The sequence below is a fragment of the Magnolia sinica genome, chromosome 9 (assembly GCF_029962835.1).
Source record: "Magnolia sinica isolate HGM2019 chromosome 9, MsV1, whole genome shotgun sequence".
In the NCBI taxonomy this organism is placed as follows: Eukaryota; Viridiplantae; Streptophyta; class Magnoliopsida; order Magnoliales; family Magnoliaceae; genus Magnolia; species Magnolia sinica.
The window spans coordinates 47783512-47793489 of record NC_080581.1 but is presented as its reverse complement, the minus strand read 5'-3'; the positions used below and the strand labels follow the sequence as shown (position 1 = coordinate 47793489).

General features: G+C 36.4%; 1 pseudogene; it reads right to left on the bottom strand.

Moving 5' to 3' along the window:
• Window positions 1-8994: 8994 nt before the first annotated feature.
• Window positions 8995-9621, bottom strand: LOC131256290 (uncharacterized; annotated as a pseudogene).
• Between the last annotated feature and the right edge of the window lie 357 nt (window positions 9622-9978).

The window sequence follows — 9978 nt, the reverse complement described above, 5'->3', positions numbered from 1 at the left end:
CTTATCAAATTCCATATCAAGGGAAACCTCAAGAAGAACTGGTTAAAAATTCTAAACAAACTCAAGAGCTTACCGAAGCAATATAAGAACTTACAAAATTTATGTAAAAGATAGATTCATGTGTTACGGTTATAGAGAAGGGGATGCATGTTGAGGGTCAAATATTGTATATTGGACCCCATTTATTACTTGGTTTTATGAACATGATAATGCTTAATGTTCTATTTTAATCATGTTTATCTTGCAAGGTGAATTTAAGAGCTTGGATTAGAAAGGATGTTAAAAGCATGGATTTAATGTTCAAAGATCACCAAAGCCAAGGATGGATCTTAGAAGACCAAGAATGAGGAATTCACATGCTAAAGATCCAGGAAAACCAAGTCAAGAATAAAGAAAATTGAAGTTTTTAAGTGAATCCTCGACTAGTCCTGGCTCTTGTTTGACTAGTCGAGGCTTCAGCTCGACCAGTCAAGGTTTCCTCGACTCGAACTCCAGTGACAAAATCCCTGAAAATCAAGTCATCTTCGACCAGTCGAGGGTTACACAAAATTTACGTAGACTGCGTAAAATTGAGGTGGATTCCGAAAATTTACAACTCGGTGCAAAAGGAGGTGGTGTAAAACTATAAATAAGGATCCCTAGGGCATCCCTAAGAATCTTCTAGGGTTTGAGGAGTGGAGAAAAGTGTGGAGAAGCCATCACCAAGAGTCTTTCTTCCCTTTCCTTGGTTGTTTTTATGCTTTTCTTAAGAGATTCTAGTTTAATCAGGTCTATGATTGGCTAAACCTCTTAGCTAGGGCCAAGAGGTGAAGCTTGTAGCGTGATGGGATATTTTCTATTGCTTTAATTCATGTTTAAGTTGAACTATCTTTGAGTCTAGTTTAATATTTAAGAAATATTTTCAGTTTTTAATGGTTTGTTGTGACTCAAATTACAATAGATCTGCGATAGCTTTGAGTATGTTCTTTTCATGTATTGAGATTGTGAATTTAGGCAATCCTGTTGTTCACCATCGTCCCATGGGCATGGTTGGGTGATGGAATCCTTCCCAATCTTCTCAATTCTCTTATGATTGGTTGTGGGATTGGTAAATCCTGTTGTTTGCCTTGTCTCCTGGGGATGGTTTTGTGATGAAATCACTTCCAATTCTCACACCTCTCATCCATTGAGAATTAGGTCAAAGGAAGTTCAAATTTGGTTTTACTGAGATATCTTCCAATTGGATAAGATGGGACTCTGACTCCAGTTGTGTCTTTGAATCAAATATAGATCTTCATGATCTCTACAAGTGGATCCTTGGAAACCCTAGTTTCTCACCTTTTAATATATTAAAGTTTTTCATCAAATCTCTCACAATTACTCTCTACACTTCCAGATTTAGATTTTCATCTTCTTCTAGTTCTAGGTCTATTTGCTTTCAGAAGACACGAGATTAGTCCCTACGGATTCAACCTCGGTCTCATCAAGATTATTACTACATCGTGACCCTACACTTGGGGTTGTGAACAACTTTTTGGCACCGTTGCCGAGGATTAACGGATGCATTTTTCTAAGATTAGCTAGTTTTAGAATTAGTTTAAGATTATGGTTTTTCTAATTTCTATTTTTAAGATTAGGGTTTTCTGAATTATTTTAGAAACTTTCTTAGATCTACTTTCTAATTTTAGGTTTAGAATCTTCCCTTTTCTCTTTTTAGAAACTTTCTATTTTTTGTTTTTAGAAGTTTTTCCTTTTTAGAAACTAGTTTACTTTCTTAATTTGTTTTTAAAAACTAAATCATCTTTCTATTTTTGTTTTTAAAAACTTTCTAAATTTAGAATTTTTGTTTTTAGAAATTGACTTGTTTTGTTTTGTTTTGCTAGATCTTAATTTAGGAACTTCTAATTTAGTAACTTCTTTCTAATTTCCTCTCTCTTTCTAGTTCTAGATTTTTATTTCCCTTCTTTCTTTTAGGTTTAGGTTAGAATCTAAAATTGAGGGCTGAGAGAGTATTTCATGCCCAAGTGGGTCCATGATAACACTCAATGTCTTTTGAGTAAAGGAGGATTGGTTGAGGGGTTATCTATCCATCACAGGATTGAATACCACTCGAGATCCTCAGAGTTAACTGAGGTTATGGTTGTCAATCAACTGGAAAGATAACCTCAACTTAGGGTTGAGGTAGTCTAGGATGAGAATGAGGTGCATCAAGCACCCCCTCCTCGTACTTTACAAGATTACTTACAACCGGCGGGGGTGAGCACTCCTTATATGATTTTTTCTAGGAAACACAAGAAACATGGACATCAAGCCTGGAGTGATCTAACTCCTTTCAAAGTTCCTTGGACTAGAATATGAAAGTCCATACCTGCATTTGCAAGAATTTGATGAGGTTATAGCCACTTTATCCTTCCCTAATGTGTCTGAGGACACGGTCAGGTTGAAACTCTTTCCTTTCTCCTTGAAAGAGAAAGCTAAGACGTGGCTGTACTCACTACGTCTGTGATCTATTGGCACATGGAATGACATGATGAAGGAGTTCATAAAAAATATATTTTCATACAATAAGACGAACACCATCAGGAAGTCGATCATGAACTTTGCCTAAAAGGAAGATAAAACCTTCTTCCAATGTTGGGAGCAGTTCAAGGATCTCGTCATTTCATGCCCACAATACGGTTTTAAAATGTGGTGCATAACAACTTTCTTCCATGATGGACTGACATCTTTCATGTGCTAATTCATCGAGATGATGTGTAATGGGGAATTCATGAATCAGAATGTCGATGAGGTGTGGAATTACTTTAACAAACTTGTTGAAACCGCACAATCATGGGACATCACCCCAAAGCCTAGCAACACATCTAAGCCTACTCAAGTAAGGAAGAGAGGTGGGATATACTTGCTAAAAGAGGATGATGATATAAATGCTAAAGTGGCTAGTCTCGCAAGGAAAGTCGAGGCCATGAAAATTAAGAAGGATAAGTGTAAGGAAACTATTTGCGGTATTTGTGCTTGTAACATTCACACTATTGAAATTTTCCCAATAATATCTACTTTTTAAGAAGTACTAAATGAGCAATCTAATGCCATAAACAGTTACCAAAGACCTTTCAGTAGACCCATCTCTAACACATACAATCCTAGTTGGAGAAATCATCCGAACTTTAGTTGGAGGAATGGATAAACTACTAATCCTCAAGGAATCCCTAACCAATTCTTGAATCAAGGGAAACCTCAAGAGGATCCGGTCTGAAAACATATTCAAAACCGAGAACTTATCACTCAGGGTATATTGCAAACCTTTTAAGACTTCTCAAAGGCCATACAAGGGCATGAGACAAAAAATTCAATTGGGGAAAAAGGGATTGTTCCAGCCTAACCTTTCCCCAATCCTAAACCACAATACAAAATAAGTGATTCAAGCTCTTCAAATTAAATGGAGCAAGCTATGTTTATCACCACTCTTAGGAGTAGGAAGATAATTGACAATTTTATTCCGGTAAGGACTAAAAAGCCTAAGGACCCGAAAGAGGATCACAATGATGATAGACCTAGCACTGCTCCACAAGAGTTAGAACTGGAACTTCAAGGCAAGCTGATTGCCCCATTCCCCCAACAGTTAGTTATACCAAAATCTCTCTCTAACTCTCAGGACATTCTAAAGGTGTTGAAACAAGTGAAGGTCAATATTTCTCTACTTGATGTCGTAAAACAAATACCTTCATATGCCACATTTCTGAAAGACTTGTGTATAACAAAAGATGCCAAAATATTTAAAAGAAAATCTTTTTAACTGAAAAAGTGAGTGCCATCCTAAAGCAAGATGTGCCATAGAAATACAAAGATTCCGGTAGGCCAACCATCCACTTCCAAAAAATCGAGCAAAGGCTACAAACGTTGGAAGTTTTTAGTTACGGATATAAACCGTAGCTATTATGCTACAGATTTAATCCGTTGCTAAAACCTACCCGATCTGTACCTAAAGCATGCGTTCCACCGGGATCTTATTAGAGATTTATGGTGGTTAAGGGACTCCATGGGGCCCATTGGAATATATGTGTTTTATTTAAGCTACCCATAAATTCTGATATATAATTTCAGTGGATGAGCCCAAAAAGTAGGTAGATTAAAGGTCTAATTGGACCACATCATAAGAAATAAAAAAAAAATTATCGTTAATATTTTATATGGTCCTCTTACAGCTTCGATCTGACTCATTTTTGGGATCAACCCTTAAAATGAATGAACGGAGTAGATAAGTAACATACATCATGGTGGGCCCCACAAGACCTAAAACTAAGCACATAAAAGTGTCGTCCATCACCCCCCTGACCCAAAACAATCCCGCGCGTGCCCATCTCCCAACCCAAATCCCTCAAATCTCCCTCGCGCACCCGCCCCTCTCCCAAAACCCAAACCCTCTCTTTCTGATGCCCGCGCCTCTCCCAAAACCCAAACCCTCTCTCTCTCTCGCTTGCGCCTCTCCCAAAACCCAAGGCCCCTCTATTTCCTAACCTCTCTCTCTCTCTCTCTCCCTCTCTCTCTCTCTCGCTAGGGTTTTCAAAACTCTCTTTCACTGCAAACTCGTGGTTGATCTATGATCACACCCTGTGTTAGGGTTTTTGAAACCCCTTTCATCCTACCCTCGTCACCGCCTCGGCTTCTCCACCAGCCGTATAATAACTAGTTGGATTTTTGGGCAGAGGAGGTTTCTAGGGTTTTGACCTTGCTCTGATGTGGCTTTGGCAGTGCATTCGAGTGTGGATGAGTATTTGGCCCACTGGTTCGGTTTGAATCAATCCAAGTATCAATGGGCGTTGAACGATTACTATGAGAGCAAGGGAATTGTGAGTTTGAACATCTACTTTTCATTCATTTTTTTCTGGTTTTTTAAATTTTGAATTTTAGGATCTGATTCTGAATTCCACTTGTGATTCTTCTCTGATCTTATGAGGTTTTTGCTGAATTTATGTGCTCTCTTTTCATGATCCTGTGAAGATTTGTAAATTTTGTCCATTTCTCTTGGTTTGAATGAATGATTCATTTCTAAGATGATTAAAAGAAAGTTTTCTATTATGAAGCATGTGAAAATTTACGCTAGGTTTTTTTTAATAATATGAAATCTTCTGATATATGACAAATAATTATCTACAAAAATTCAAAAGGAAATATAGTAGCAAATGATGGCTCTGGTGGCTGTTCCTGTTAACAAAGAAGGTAGCATAGTAGAGGTGGCCTTCAGCCAGAGCATGGAGAAAGCTCTGAAGTCGAACTCTGATGCTCTGTGGGAATGCATCCAAGAGGAGAACTATTTGATTTTCCTTTCACATATTTTGCTATTGTTGGCTAGTTTGATTTTTCTTTAAAAAACTACTGCAGGGTTATATTGTTTATGGATGTGGATTGCATTTTTTATATATAAAGTAAATAGAAGGTATTGTTCTTTCACAGATTTCCTACAATAGAAGGTATTGTAGTTCCTTCAAATTACAATTACATTCTGCTCAACTCCAGTCACTAACAATTAGAAAGTCATTTCTGATTTATTGAACTGATAAATTAAATTCAATTTGGTATTGCATCCAATTGCATTCCTAATCTCTGAATAAATACATACTGTGTCCATGGTGTGTGAATGCACATTTATTGAAATATGACAAACTTTCCCCCTTTCATTGCCACAGCTCCACACTCATCAATTCCCTTATTGCCAGCCAATCGTTAAAAATTATTGTTATTGGAACAAGTGTAGAAATGACCCCACCTTCAAGTGAAAATGGATCCAGCACGAAGGTCAGTGTTCTTTTCAGTTGGCATATTTACAGGAATTTTTTTTTAAAAAAAAAAAAAGCAAAATTTTTTAGTATTTCAGTCATCTTCATACCATTTATCCAACTATGTTCATTTAGTTCACGAAGGATTATGGTTAAATCCCAATTTAAACCTGATAAGGGGACTACTCCTAATTGTCTTGAAACTTGATTGGATACTTGTTGTTTATATCAAACATTGTATGGTTTACTGTGCTATGTAATTTCAGTTTCTGAGCTAGAAGGTATGAATACAAAGGTCTTAATAATGTCTGGAAGGGAAAATTAGTAGAGGCTAAGGCAGAAAGAAAAATCAAACAGTTAGCTAGCACAAATTCAAAGATCCTCTGAGATTGGAGGATCCCAACTAACACTTTGGATTCTTTTCAACTGAATGTGGTCTGCTTTTGTATTTTCTTATTAACTTTCAATTCCTAGATTGGGGTCAAGTTGTGTTGTTTATTAGTTTCCAGAAGGGGCATCCCTTTCTTATTATACTTTGTGGTGTAATTCCTTTTTGTTTGGTGCTAATGAGATGCTTATACTACCAATAAAAATATATAAATAAATAAAAGGAAAAGAAAGAAGGGAAAAAAGAAGAAGATCCATTTTGGCATCATTGCCATTTGGGATCGATTTGTAAAAAAGCTGAGTTATTTGATTCTCTAGCTGCATGGACCAAACTAGCTTCTGATTCCTGGACACAAATTTGTTGAACCAAACTAGCCTCTGATTCTTCAAAGTTGCTAATGGGTGCATTTTTTTGTCTACCTATTTTGCCTTCCCTTGTGTTGTTGTTTTTCTTAGACTATCAGTGGTCCTAGAATTACAGGAATTTTACTAAAAGAGCAACTATTGTCTATTGAGATGCTTCTTTTGTCTTTTGCAGTTGTAAGCCCTCCCATCATGAAATAGTTTGTAAATTCATAAAGTTGTTCATAGTTGCGTGTATTATTCATGGTCTTCTTCATAGGAATGGTGAAATGAAATCCTTAGAGACTTTTGTATTCTCCATTCTTTATTATCTTCTCATAAAATGAAAAATTAAAAAAGAAGTTTTGATGTTGTTGTCATTCAGCAAGGATATCGCTTTAGAAGCATTCATCTAAAGAAATCTGTTTGTATTGCAAGCTATTGCATCAATGATGCAGGCACATGAAGCAGACTCAACAAACCTAGAAGGGCTTCTTGCTATTGGTTGAATCACACTAATGGTTAGTGACTGATTACCCATGTAGTTGCTGTGTGTAGAAGCTAGTAGACTGTGTTAAAGATGGTCCATTTTATTAAGCCTGGAGTCCTTCTGTTCACAATCATATGCCTATATATGGTGGTTGTTACATATCAAAATATCTTTGAGCTTTTTAGACTAATTTTTCTACCACACTTTCTTTTCTAATGTTTTAGCTACATATTACTATGCATTTGCTAAAAGTTCTGTTCTGCAGTTTCTACAGTTAGAGACTGAATGGTGTGATATACATTAACAAAATGTGATAGGACTCATGCAAGACAGTTTTTGGAATCTTCTGTTAATGCATATCACACCATTCCAAAAGTGATAAGACTCATGCAAGATCTTGCTGTTTTGTAAGTTTTCTACTGTCTTCTCAAATTCTTTTCATTTTTTAAAAAAAAATTATTTTCTTCCAATATAATTGCATGCATATTTTCTTGTACTGTGAAGAAAACATTCAGCAGGTGTCACTTTTGTATTGGTATTAACCTTCAATGTTGGCTTTCCGTTTAAACTATCATCATTATCTTAATCTTTCTTGTAGCAATTTGGGTTGTGCTTCTAAATGGTTGGCAGAAGTCCTATGATATGTCTGCTGACCAAACCACATGCTCTCTCATTTACCTGGCATTGGAATTGGCCATGGCAGAGGTGCATATTGTAACAACATTCACATATCATCTCTTAATTTATGCACTTTAAAGGTTAAGTTTCCCCGACTATAGCCTCAATCCTTGGTCGTGTTGATGAGTTGTGTGAGCTTTCCTTTGAACTAGTGATTCCTAACTAGTCTCTTAGTCTCATTTCAAAGTTATATCTTTTATTTTCCTTATATTGCTTAATATATTGTTTCTTGTGCAAGTCTTATTCATCAATACTTTAGATTTGATAACAAGCATCATAAAAATCCATGCTTTTTTGCATCTGTCCAGAACTAGTCTTTGGAAACATGTTAGAGGTTTCCTGTATAATAAATTTTTTGGCTCATTTCCTAGATGTTCTTGCTAAGTGAGCATGGAAGCATGTTCCATGCTTTCCACAACATGACTGGAGGGATGTTGATTTTTTATGCTCATGTAGATAACATCATCACATGAGTAGATAGCTTGCAAAAGGGAATATACCCAAGCAAGGGCACATGCCCAAACCTACATTACAAATATACTCAACCCACTCCAGATATCAGCAAAACAAAACCCCAAAAACTCCTCGACAGAATTGGCTCATGAGGACACCCAAGTACAGATTTTATCAATCAACATAACAACTAGCTCCAATCCGTTATTAAATATTCCAATGATTCTGTGATCCAGAAACTTGAGCTGGTGTATCCCACAGTGGGTGGATCATGCCTCAAGATCGTAGCCCTCAAAACATTGGGCTTTTTTCTAGTTGAATGTGGACAATGCTGTATTTCCATTTAGCTCTCTATTTGTAGGCCAACATATTAGATTGGTGATGCAGACCATTTTTTTGTGGGCTCCATCGGATAAACATTCCTTTTTTTTAAATAAAAATCACCCCTGCTCAGATGCCATTGCTCTTTACTTTATAATAAAGATACAGATCACATCTTAAAAAGGTAGCCTAGATAAAAAATAATTCTAAAGAAATAGTTTATTTTCAAACCAAAAAGCAATAGCATACATAAAATAAAAATAAAAATAAAACAAAAATGAAGAAACCTTCTGCTGGTGACTGTGAGCAGAATGGCTCTCTGTCAAGGCTGTTGTTTCTGGTGATCCCTCCCTCGATTCTCAATCTTCCCTCACCAACCAAAACTCTCCCAAAACCAAAATTTCAACACGTTACATCAAAATCTGGCATAGTCGAAAGCTGTAACTCGTGCAAAACCCTCACCACATTTTCATTATCATCACCACAGCTGAACAAGAATTGTAATTATTCTTCACTCTGCTTTCTGATTTTTCCTTTCCTTTTCTTACTTTTTCTTTTTTCTTTTTCTTTTCTTTTCTAGCTTACTGTATCTTGAAGAGAGTCTTCAGTTTCACTACTAGCTTCCACTCTTCAATAGACAAGTCAACCCGATAATTTGATTTAAGTGTGTCGATATATTTCCTTGAGATGTGGCTAACAAGCTCATCATCAATCTCAAAATGCCTGCCATACATCTTCTGTTGTTCTTCGGCGTTGGTGCTAGCAATCTTTATGGCCACCTTTTGGCCTTTTGCTATATCAACCTGTTTGTGGTTAATCTCAATGGAAGCTATTCATCCAATATCGATAAAATCTCTTGAAGGAATACAGATTGGAGTGTCGACCTTTGCAATCCCTTCAAGGACATCAACACCTAAGACAATTGGATCTTTTTTGTTGAAAATGCAGTTCAGCATAATCTTTAGAACACAAGGGAAGACTGCATCTTCTGCAGCTTCCTTCTTCTTTTCTTCCTTAAGATTGTCAATATAAGCCTTGAACTAACTGAACAAGTGATAGATAATATCGGCAATGAATATCTTCACACCAGTCTCATCTGCAAGCTCCCAAGCCTCAAGTGTTACTTTGACATAGAACGCTAAGATGGTGGCATACTCCTTCTTCCTCTCAAGCATAACACTAGCCCTCATAACATCCCTCGGATAAACATTCCTGATTACCAAACCATAGCCCCACTTGTACAAATTTTCAGGTCAAGGATCATAAATTCTTCTTGACTATAACTTCAAGCACGTAATATCAAGAGGAAGATGTGATGTTGAACAGTCTTTTTTTATCCTTTGAGTTGGTAATTTCCTCTCATAGGTTGTTCCTATCTGTTAGGTGCCTTTTGATTTATAACATGTAAATTTTTATTTCTTTTATGTTCAGCCTTCTGTTGTCTTTATTTTTACATTGTCATTCTAGATTTCTGCTTTATCAACCTCCATTTTCCATACATGTCTATACATGCGAGGAATGTCTTTGATACCTTAAATAACATATTCCATT